This window comes from Ylistrum balloti, unplaced genomic scaffold (assembly GCF_031769215.1).
Source record: "Ylistrum balloti isolate Yb309-2 unplaced genomic scaffold, AGI_CSIRO_Ybal_v1 Utg369900, whole genome shotgun sequence".
In the NCBI taxonomy this organism is placed as follows: Eukaryota; Metazoa; Mollusca; class Bivalvia; order Pectinida; family Pectinidae; genus Ylistrum; species Ylistrum balloti.
In genome coordinates, this window is record NW_026782028.1 from 355,694 (window position 1) to 368,316 (window position 12,623).

Sequence of the window (12,623 nt, forward strand, 5' to 3'; positions counted from 1 at the left end):
CGACCCAATGACGTAACAATCAACAATTTATACCCGCTGGTAAGAGCAGATAATTCTGCATTATGTAAAGATGAAATACCTTTCACAAAATAAGCATTATAGAGTTCAGAACATTATTGAAATTACAATGTTGGAGGTCAAATCTGATTTTTTTTGATGTTCAATGAAATAATGAACAACCTGGGAGACTAAAGGACAGTATATGCCCCAGTGAACCATATTTCAATCAATATTTTTTTAAATCCCAGCCTATGATAAAGTTAAAGACTGCCAAAACATGAAGTCTACCTACATAATGACCTGATCAACAGACGATACTCAGCAATCTGACAGTCCCAAACTTAACATGTCTCTACCCTGTACTTGGGTGGAGCCCAACACGGAAAATCTAACCCCTTAAATAGATTTTGTTCATTTTCATATTATTGCTCTGCACCATCAACAATTCATCTGGAAGACACTAAATAGTTCAGGTGCGAATGGAAGGAGGGGGAGAAAGAAAGAAAAGAGGCAATGCTTTTCGTTAAGTTTAAAATTACACCAGAGAATAACCTTTGACCTTGATCTTGATGAGGAGTAAAGGATGATACTGTGGATTCATTTTATTTCGTGGGGGTCCAATTTTCGTTGTTTTCGTGGATGAGCAAATCCACGAATTTAAAAACACAACGAAATATGAACTACTTACTAAAGTAATTTTGAAATTTGACCAAGTAATCTTTGCCGACACCGGAAACGTCCACCGGTAATGACAGAAGCCCCGTAATTAGTCGGGAGTCGGGTAGTCTGAGGCTCGACATGGATACGCTAAATTGGTGTCAACGATATATAATTATATATTATTAAACATAACAAAGGGTAAGTACCCATTGTGATGCTAAGTATGATGGGATCGCAGTCGTTAGCGACACTGTGGACACTAGGCTTGATCGGACCATCCTGTCAATTGAAGATTGGATCCGTATTTCTATCCGACTACAGGTTCACAATAATTATTGCAGATCTTGTTTACACACCTGTTTACACACATGGTCCAATCGATACGCGTGGTGTTTTCATATGACTGCGGTACACCGACTGATCAGCACACAATGTTTATCCACTGAAAACAATTGTTTCTGATAATTACCGATTGATTACACGCCAGGATATATACTGATTTGTGGTTTGATATTAATGCGAGACTGTTGTAAACAGCGTTATAAAAACACAGGACGCTATCTTGAAAAAAAACGTTCTTTTATTCTTGTCTTAGCCTTAATACAAACAGAAAAAATTTCGACTGGAAGCAAAAAGAGAAAATTCTAACGTTTTTATTTTTTTCCCACAGAATAAAAAATCCACGAATTTATGAGTCCACGAAACTGTCTAATTTGTAGAAACAACGAAAATTGAACCCAACGAAAATAAATGAATCCACAGTATTACGTCCTTGAATAAGCCACATAAAAGGGCCAATATATATTCTAACCTCTGCAAGATTTCAAATGGTAATTGCTAACCTTTGTACTAAAATGCATTAGATGTGGAAGAGCTAAAGTCATAATATCTAACATAAAGACATGCACATTTCTGTGAATCAAGCTAAAGTTTTATATGTTTTAAAACTGATCTGGGGATCTTGGGTTTGTCAAAATATTGTCAAAAATTGGTTAAAGAAATGACCAGGAAGTAATTCAAAAAGTTTCTTTGAGATTTATGGTGTACAATATTCATACACAAGTGTATAGTTTTAAAACAAGACAACACTTAAGTATACATATATATACTACAATGTTATTCAGTTAAATAGGACAGCAGCCAGATAAGCATTTAAATGCTGAACAAGAATCAGGCTTTGTCAATATCTGTCAGCTTTAATATTAATCAAAATAAAAAAAAAAAAAATAAATCTTAAGTAATATGCAGAAATAACTCTTTAATCTTTATTATCACAGCTTCATTTTTAAAAGATGTATATTTCAATATATAAATTTCTTTTCAGGTTAAGACAATAATCAAATGTTTATGATTCAACTTTTATCGGCTTAAGTTGACAAATCTTTATACAAATAAGATTTAACATGTTTGTCAGCTTTATAAGACATATTTGTTATTTTGATACCAAGAATGTATACCTGAAAATTTCAAAATCACTTCTCCAACATTATTCATTACAAAAAACAATATTTGATAAACTGAAATATTCACCAAAAAAAAAAAAAAGAATTAAAATTTTTTTTTTTTTTTGGCTAAATCAATGTGTATTTGGCAATCAACGACTGGTACGTATGTATAAGTTTACATAATTACTCGCATACCAGTAGAAGCCTATACATATATGTCTCTCTTGTGGTAGGTATATATATTTCAATACACAAAATACACATATTAATTAACTGAAGTTCCATTGTCTTCGTAAGGTTGATCGGAGTTCTATACAACCAGTATGTAACTATGTTGGAAAATACACAGAGCTGCTCCGAACAACACCAAACTTTGGCTGAACATGAACGAGTGGTAGCCATAATTTTAAGATCGTCACTGTCAGAGGAAATTACCCAGGTGAATTTGTAGCTGCATAAATGAACAAGGATGAAGTGATCAATTGAATCGGTGAATCCAAGTTTTGACTTTTCAAAGGATTTTGATCGAGAAGTGTGGCAGAGCACCAGTCACTGAACAAGGAACAACTGAAATACTAAATTTCTACGATACCAACAACATTATCTGATAAAAACTAGACAAAATAATTTTGAAGTGACAGCTACGTTTTCTTCATCATTATGGGTTTTTTCACCATAAAAACCATCCAAATTGATGGACCACACCCTCATTTCATCGAGGTGGCTGTCGTAGATTTGACGTTACGCGTCATGCAAATGATCAACAAGAAATCGCTGATTGTCAACTTCCTAATTCGGGTGATCATGTCGTTTCTGTTTGATGTAGCTGAAATTCTCTTCCTCCTTATCTACTGGAATCTTGGAGGATTAAGCGATTTCTTTGTCTATGTGTTTTTACCGATCTACCTGGCGACGCTCTTTGGGTTCTGGATTGTGTTCTATGTGCTGTATTTCTGTTGTGTTAAATGTATGGACGGCTGCTGCTATTGTAACATGGCAGCCCATTATGAACGATTTTTCTTTTTTTACAAGATCGATTCCTTAACCCATGCTTCTTTCGTCTTCATCTACATGCTTGTATATAAATCAGCCGTTTTCAACACTGTAGAAACAGTTCTTATCATCATAGTGTCCATCGACATATTCCTGATTCTTGTCGTCATGGCAGTCTTCATATACGAGAGGTGCAAAAGTCATCGAGGTGGATCAGTGTATCCTACCTAATATACCACGCTTGAAGGACCACAAATATATAACATCTTCCATATAAGGACATCCAGGGAATAATAAAGGACCAACTGTGTACAAAAATCACCTCTATATAAGACCACTAGTGTATAATCATCACCTCTACATAAGGACCACTCATAGAAAAGGAAGGTTTGTATGGATAAATGATCTGAATACTGTTACCTCTATGTAAGGACTACCTGTGTGTAGTCCCATGTGTGAGAGGACGCGTTAGGAAAAGGGTGATCTTTGTAAAACAAAACCTTCTGTGTACATTAATTGTCTGTGAAGATGGTCACCAAGCTGTACTTTATGATCAGCCATTATGACGGGTCACCCATACATTAACAGCACCCATGCATAAGGATCCTCAGTCATATTTCACAAGACTGACTACATGGTGTTAAAGCTGTGAGAATTGGACCATAAGTGTATACAGAATGTCTTATGTATAAGGGCCGCCAGTGTGTAGTGTTCGGTTTATTGTTACTTTAAATCTTAATGTACAGCTAGGTTCATTTAAGGATCTGCCAGATTTGGCTGGTGGAGGAAAGCCGAAGTTCTCTTCAGTGAAACCATCCGCATGTGCCCAGTACCTGGCGACTGACCAATGCAGGTCTTGAACCCATGACCCCCGAGATATAGGGCTAGTGATAAAGACGCTCAGATGCTTTAACCACTTGGCGCCTTGTGTGTACCGACTGCCTGTATACAAGGACAACCTGTATGTACTGACCACCTATTCATACAAACTACCTGTGTATAAAGACCTTGTTCAATATCTTAGAACCATCTTGATAATAGTTAATATCTTAAGGAATTACCTTGCATTTTTTTTAAACTTAAGCACATGTGACTAAATCTTATGTCACTGCTATGTTAGCATGTAAATATTCTCGATCTTGTTGTTAAATTATTTTTGCTTAATTTACAATTATATATAGCCAACTCTGTGATACTATTGTAAACTGCATTGTAACATATCATTTTTAAGTAATTTATGACCTTTGTCTTTCTGGCATGTATATTGTACTGAAAATTATAACGAAATTTATATATAATGCATACCAAACCTTGCCGGTAAACGTTTCCCTGTTTTTTAATAAATGATTTATAATCCTTTCTATGAAATGAAAATGATATTTGAAAATTTGGTCTGGACAATAGCATATCAGTCACGTTTCTAAATTTGAAAAGAATCAAAAAAGGAATGTGAAAATCTAACCCCTAATAACATAACATGATATGTATCCCTGATGTTTGTCAGTGAGACAACACCTCATAATAATAGGATGAGTTGAGGAGACTGAAAATCTACAACCAACCATCTATCCATCCAACCAACCAACAACCAACCAACAAACCAACAAACAACCAACCCACCAACCCACCACCCCACCAACCAACCAACCAACCGACCAACCCACCAACCGACCAATCAACCAACCAAACAACCCACCAACCAACCAACCAACCAACCCACCCACCAACCAACCAACCCACCCACCAACCAACCCACCCACCAACCAACCAACCAACCAACCAACCAACCAACCAACCCACCCACCAACCAACCAACCCACCACCCTACCAACCAACCAACCCACCAACCAACCAACCCACCCACCAACCAATCAACCAACCAACCCACCAACCAACAAATCAACCAACCAAACAACCCACCAACCAACCCACCAACCAACCAACCAACCAACCACCCCACCAACCAACCAACCAACCACCCCACCACCAACCAACCCACCAACCAACCAACCCACCAACCAACCAACCCACCCACCAACCAATCAACCAACCAACCCACCAACCAACAAATCAACCAACCAACCACCCCACCAACCAACCAACCCACCAACAACTAACCAACCAACCCACCCACCAACCAACCAACCAACCAACCAACAACCAACATAATGGTGCAATACCAAGTTTGAGCTGTTCCATAGATTGTACTAATCTAATTCAAGGAAAGATGCAATGTTTAAAAACTATGCAGAATTTAAGTTTTATAACAGTTTGGTGTCCTATGAACAGTGAGGGTCAGATAATGATGTGATTGGTTAAGATGGTGGAATAAATTAGCCTGAATAATCCGAGACAAAAAAACCCACTGACCTATGGTCAGCACCTGTTCAAAGACCATACTGAAATGCTTAAATAAAAAAAAAGTTCGTTACCACCCCCCCCCCCCCCCCACCCTCCACCTCCCACCCATATATATAAGTACAAATAGTACTATGTGACGAAATGTGCAGGCCAACACCATATTACATGTTCTCACATGCTTGGAAAACGACGCGAAATTCACTCAATATTATCAGGGAGACTTATTATATGTTGTGGACACAAAACAGCCAACAAACTCGATCTTTTCATTACAAAGGTTTAAATCTCAGAATGTTTTTTTTTCGTGGAAGACATGTAATCAAAATTCTTGCAAGTAGTTTACTCCCATTCAGTCTGATGTAACATGAACCTTCTCTACCAACACACTTCCCTTTCCACACTTTTCATGTCTATACTAGTAACAAATTTTTCGCAGAGCTATCCAATCAAAAATGCGTCGCAACTGCCTTCTGTTGTAGCAACAAGCTCAAAGCTAGTTGGTCTCTTGCGTCTTGTTCAGTTCTACCAAAACCAGACATCTGGAAGGATTAGAATTTGTCTTTTTTTCTAACTGATCCATTTCGCAGTGTGTCCCCATTTTATATTTTGCTCAACCAAAGGAAGCATTTTCTTTTTGGATTTAAAATAAGTGTTTTCAAAACTATCAACTATTTCACTGCAAGCTGTATGTATAGAAACGTAAAAATATTGCTTTAAACTGAGCTGGAGTAATAAGAACGCTTGGGAAAAAAATCTCAAACTTTTCTTGAAGGTCACTTTGAAACTTTTGAGGGAAACATTTATCAAAATTTGCATCATACTTGAAGAGACAGGAGACTGATGTTCATACATAAAACTTAACCACCTACCTACAGGAACTTACAAAGCTCAGTATTTTTGAGATTTTGAGGAAAAATTCCAACTTAACAGTCATCATGGAGTATGTGCACTCAAAGCAAAATTAGATTTTCCCACCACTAAGAAGAGCATACCACACGTAACTTTCTGAATTAGCAGCCCACAGACAGATCAAGTCAACCAATGCATTACATCTCCTTAAGCAAGAACAAGTATTTTAGTACTAAACTGATTGATTAAACTTCTGGAAAAATTTTTTTTCTTCCTGAAGGGATACAGGAACTATGGCTGGATTAATCACTTGATTACGGAAAAAAAAAAATTTTGTGTGAAATAAATGTAAGTGAATTTATAAATATCTGACAACATTTCAAATCGTCAATTTATCTGATGGAATTTGTAAATTTGAAATAACCGAGAGACTATAGTAATGTCTGGAAAATGGAAGAATGATCTGACCTAAAGTGGTGTTTGTGTGGAAATCCCGAACAGATTGTACCTAAAATTGAACCATACTGTACTGTTATAAAACGGAGAGTACATGTGCTGGAACAAACAGCCGAATTTCACAGATTTCCGATTCCACTCTGAATTTTAAAAAAACTGGACAGCAAAGTTTTGTTTTTTCTTACCTTTCAAAGGAAATTAAAACTGTACACAACAGAAACAAGGTAAAAGTGAAACGGCAATTTATTTTCAGAGAACTTTTGTTTCACTTATACTTGATCTTTCAAGTCACTTGGAACTGATGGATTTGCAAAAAATAAAGTTTTGAGAAACTTCTATTTAATGTGAATAACATTAACAAATTATTGTAGAATCAAACTGATCATGCATTTTAGCCTTATTTTTAAGAGACAAACATATTGATATTTTCAAATTAAGATTTTCAGGAAACATTTCAGACAAAAGGCAAAGTTTTACATCAAAGATATTTCAGTCCTTTTAAGATTAATATAAATACTTGATTTTAATATTCTATACAATCCCGACACAATGATTAACCAACGAAATGCCATGGATGCGAATCAGCTTAACAGTAACAATATCAACGCGCCACATGCACAAAATGTCATTGTTAACCAAAATATCCAGCAGAATCAGACTAGTGTTGTACAAGTAGCAAACACTGCCGTTATTGAAGAACACGAAGAATCTGAATGCTGGGTTGTTATGAAATGCATTTTCGCCATCATTTTCATTGCGCTTGTAATCGTTGCAGCAATTTTGTACTTTTTGTTTCTTGTCTGCAAATTCCTGGTATATTCCATGATTGTTGAAGACAAAATATATTTAGCTCGACCCATTGTTGACAGAATCTCATACCCCGTTCTTGACCTCACATTGCGAGTTTTCTACAGTCTGAGCGATAAGGTTGAAAGATTTATTATATTTCAAGAAAATTTTGTGATTTTGTTTTTCTTTCGAGTCCTCTACTGTCTGTTGTTTGACTTTGGCATATATCTGTATCTACAAATCCTGTACCCTATAGTCTTTTACTTGGCTATGTTTGTTTCCTTTTTTGTTGTAATCTCAATTTTAATGATTGTTTCTGCTATCATGAACTTCTGCTGTAGAAAGGGACTGCATTCAGGTTGCAAGTGTTTTGATGCCGTCTACAATTTTCGTACTGTGTTTTTTCAGTATAAGTTTTTTTCTTTTTGTTTGTCAGTAATCTTGTTCGCTAACCAGATTGCTATCATACAAAACACACAGACAAACATTGTTCTGACCATTTTCACAATCATTACATTTTTTGATATTTTTTTCAATGTTCTCTGCTTCATTGCGATGGTTATAAGCGCAACCAAGAAGAGGAGACCAACTGTTCATGCTAACTCCGCTAACCAACAGCCACAAGTTAGTGTTGTTGGACAGCCAGGACCCCCAGGACCACCTGGACCACCGGGTCCACCAGGGCCACAGGGGCCACCACCTCCACCACCACAACAGCCTTCATCATCTGGGCCGCCACAACCCTTAGAACCCCAAGGCGCTTACAATAAAGCACCAGTAACCCCTGATGCTCCCCCCAACTATGATGCTCCTCCCAGCTATGATGAAGCACAACAGATGATGAAGAGATATTGAATTACATCAATTAAGACACTAGAGAATATCTGCATTTCTTCAGATGCTAGAAAATATCTATTTCTTTAGACACTGGAAAATATCTAATTCTTTAGACACTAGAACCAATCAGTATTTCTTTAGACACTGGAAAATGTCTATTTCTTCAGACACTAGAACCAATCAGTATTTCTTTAGACACTAGAAATATCTATTTCTTTAGACACTAGAACCAATCAGTATTTCTTTAGACACTAGAAATATCTATTTCTTTAGACACTAGAACCAATCAGTATTTCTTTAGACACTGGAAAATATCTTTTTCTTTAGACACTAGAACCAATCAGTATTTCTTCAGACACTAGAAAATGTCTATTTCTATAGAAAACATCTGTATTTTCTTATCCAATATTAACAAGTGGCTGTTTGCTTTCTGCTAATGTTGGAAACGGATAAACACATTAATATTCCGGCTACTATTTCTTCATCAGATCATCATATTTGACATCACTGTATTTTCATCATTTAAACAAAAATTTAAAGAAAAATAAATGTGTGGCTTATGCTACCTCATTTAACAAGGGGAGGGTGGTTGTATGTTAAATAAACAATCTTCATTTATTTTACTACAATTGTAAATCAAGACTTTCCAACTTATATTAATCATTCTTGTTGGCTTGGATGGAATCACGCAAGGGGTCTTATGGTGAGAGGAAACCGGAATACCCTGGGAAAACCCATGTGGTCGGGCAGGTGACCCCTTACCTTTACACATCCATTCCTGGAATTGAACCACAAATGGCTAGGTGAAAGGCGAGCGTGTTACCACCACTGCGCGACCTAACCACCCAGTTGCATGTTATTCAGAGCAATTATGGTAAAGAGTTTTGCCCAAGGACACAATCACATCAGCAGAGACCAAAATGTTTCTAAACTTAAATAAATAATGAATTGTTGTTTTAAATCAAGTTATTGTTGACAGACGACAATGACATGTGAAGGTTGTGATATAACATTAATCAGTGCCTGATTATTGGTAATAACCACTAACCATGTGTTGTTATATTTTTTCATATCAATTTTTTGTCATCATCCATCATTTTTTCTGTTACTATATTTTATTTGCTTCACTGTGATATCATGACTTCTTAATTTGTTGGATTCAGCATTTTCTGTGATAAGTTTATATATGTATGGTTTTGTAATCATGTGATAATTTTGTTTTTATATAATAACATTTAGGTATACATGTAGATGGAGTTTTATGTCATACCAGATTTTATGAAACAAGTTTTTATTTTCTTATATAAACTTTATACAAAAATTTGTAAAAAAAAAATCATCAACATTTTAAGACACGGAAACCTATTCTGTCAATTTCATTATAGGATGATTCATTTCTTTGTACATTTATGGAAAACATGTTTTTAGTTCTCATTTTCGATGTAATTTTTACTCAGAATTTCAATGCATGGTCTCCACTATGTTTTATCTTTTAATCTGCAAGGGTGAGATTGTCATAAATTATCATATCAGACATGTAAGTGATGCATATTCAAAAAAGGGCACATTCAAGTTTTGTAGCAATAGTAGGACCATAGTCCTTATGTTTTTATATAAGAACAATGAAATTTTTGTTTCTTTTATTTTGTATATCATCACATCCTCTCTAAAACAAAATGTCTCTGTTAAATAAAAAAAAAACCAGATGTATGATATAGCCAAGAATAAAGGATAATTCCTGTACATTTAAATTAATTTTTTCTTCAAACATCGTATCAACAAATCTTATCCAAGAATGCTATATTCTAAATAAATGTTTAGGAGAATTAGAAAGATTTTAAATGACCTAGGTTTAAGTAATCAGAAATTAAATCCGACACAGATTTGATTTAGAGGTAACAAAATACTGTGTTAACATGTTTATGCTTCCCGAACGGAGAGCATGTAGTCGCTGTTTTGTTCATCCGTCCGTCCATCTGTCCATCATAATTTTGTCCCGAGCATAACACAATAACTATAAGAGGTATCAACATAAAACTGTATAGGTAGATATATCTCAACAAGGAGAAGTACAGTGCACAAGAACCATGACTATCTTTTCCATGATTTAGGAGTTATGGCCCTTTGCTATTTTTCATACTTAAATTTTGTTTGGAGCATTACACTAAAACTAAAAGAGGTATCAACATGAAACTTAATAGGTAGATAGATCTCAACATATAGGAAGGCAGTGCGTAAGAATCATAACTCTCTTATTTCATACTTAAATTTTGTCCCAATCAGGAACATAACCCGTCTCGGATGGCCCTTGTTCATTGGTCATTTAAATAACCTATCAGCGAGCAAACAATTCTAATGGATCTAGAAAAGTCTTCAGCCATACTACAGTATGTACAATACCTAGTACCTTTCATTATCTGTTGATTTTAAATATGCCATTGAGAAATTAAGTATGCATGACTGCAATTTTCACAGAAACGTTTATAAATAAAACCTTAATTCTAAGAAGGAATAATTATTTTTCAAACTGCTTTGATTATTTATAGATTTGAATTCTGATTTATCAAATTGAAAATTGTGAAAAATGATCTTTTGATTTATCTATTTTTATACTTTTTGTCTTGACTCTTCACTATGAAATATTTATAAACTTTTAAGTGTGTTAAAAAAATAAAGCATTTCACCCATTGTCATTTCCTTAATTGTTTTTACTTATAGAATTGAGGTATTTTCAAGTAAAACCAATTTTCATGATGTAGTTTTAAGTATGCAAATACAGTACCTACATCCATCTTTGTAGCCCAAAAACAAAAGATTAAAAAATCCTGTCCTCCCCCACAGTCCCATGAGCCATAACGACAGGGACATAGAGTGATCTCCCTTCCTCAAAAATCTTTATGGAGCCAAACAATGGGGCAATTAGGTAGAGACAGAAAGGGGAGGATAGGGTGGGACTCCATTAAGTTATGAGAAGCCAAGAAGAGACAGGGAGATTCTGCATTCCAAGGTTGTTTGTGTGGCTAGAGACAATTCTACAGTTGTCATATATTTGGAGATATGTAGCAACCAACGCTATAAAACATCAGCAAACACCACGGAGAATAAGCAATATTTTCGTTGCTCTCAAAACAGCACTTGTCTGCAAATTTGTATGTGCATTTCTTTAATCCTAAAAGCAAAATTTCTTTGGATTAAACAGGATTCACTTGATTCATTCCCAATACCATGAGGATTTCTTTAATCACTGGAAATTCAATTTAAACACCAAGAATTACTCAAAATTCACAGTTGGAAAAGTATATTTTGAGGCAAAACCGAAGTTGAATTATTTTCAAAATCATATTTACAACAGTTGTCCACAAGTAAAAGGATAAGTTTGACAAGAAATGTGGATTGCAAATTTCTATGGGGAAAAAATTAGGACCAAAGATGGCAACCTTGAACAACCAACAAAAGAACAGTTAGATCAGAGCTCAACTGTCACTGCTGAACAATTTGAGAGTGATCAAAACTGGATCGGAGCTCAACTGTCACTGCTGAACAATTTGAGAGTGATCAAAACTAGATCAGAGCTCAATTGTCACTGCTGAACAACTTGACAGTGATCAAATCTAGATCAGAGCTCAACTGTCACTGCTGAACAATTTGATAGTGACCAAAACTAGATCGGAGTCTCTTGTTTTGTACAGGATATTGAAAAAGGAAAATTCAGAGGAAAATCTTTTTGAAAACGACATAGCTCTTGATGTCACCATGTGAGTATTTTATGCCCCAAATCAAAACTGTGAATATTTCAAGGACCATTTCAAGTGTTATCATGTCCATGTTTCATTTGTACAAATTCTAATCGTCCTTGGTTATGATCTGGTTATATTCCTATACTTACAGATAACATTCCCTGTAGCTGCTTCTGTTCCTGATAATGTTTAGCGTATTGTCTATTGGTATGGCCATTGGTGCAGTCATCAACTGCTGCAAATGTGCTAAAAAGGATCTTTTTGATGCTGGAAAAAATTTCAGCTTGTTTTATATATATACAAAGTTGGGTCATTCTTTTTTGTCAATAATCATGTTAGTGAATGAAATAGCTTTTATGAAATATTTTGAGATTAATGTTTCAGTTATTGTATTCACTATAATTACTGCTGGTGATTTGTTTTTGGAGGTTCTTTATATCACGGCAATGATATTCTGTAAAACAATGGAAGCTGAAAAAGGTAATTTACTTAACCT

The 12,623-nt window shown here is 35.3% G+C and overlaps 1 protein-coding gene across 1 annotated transcript in view; it reads right to left on the reverse strand.

Moving 5' to 3' along the window:
• Window positions 1-12,623, reverse strand: part of LOC132546657 (multifunctional procollagen lysine hydroxylase and glycosyltransferase LH3-like) — a 52,675-nt gene that overhangs the window by 15,948 nt on the left and 24,104 nt on the right. The window lies entirely within an intron of this gene.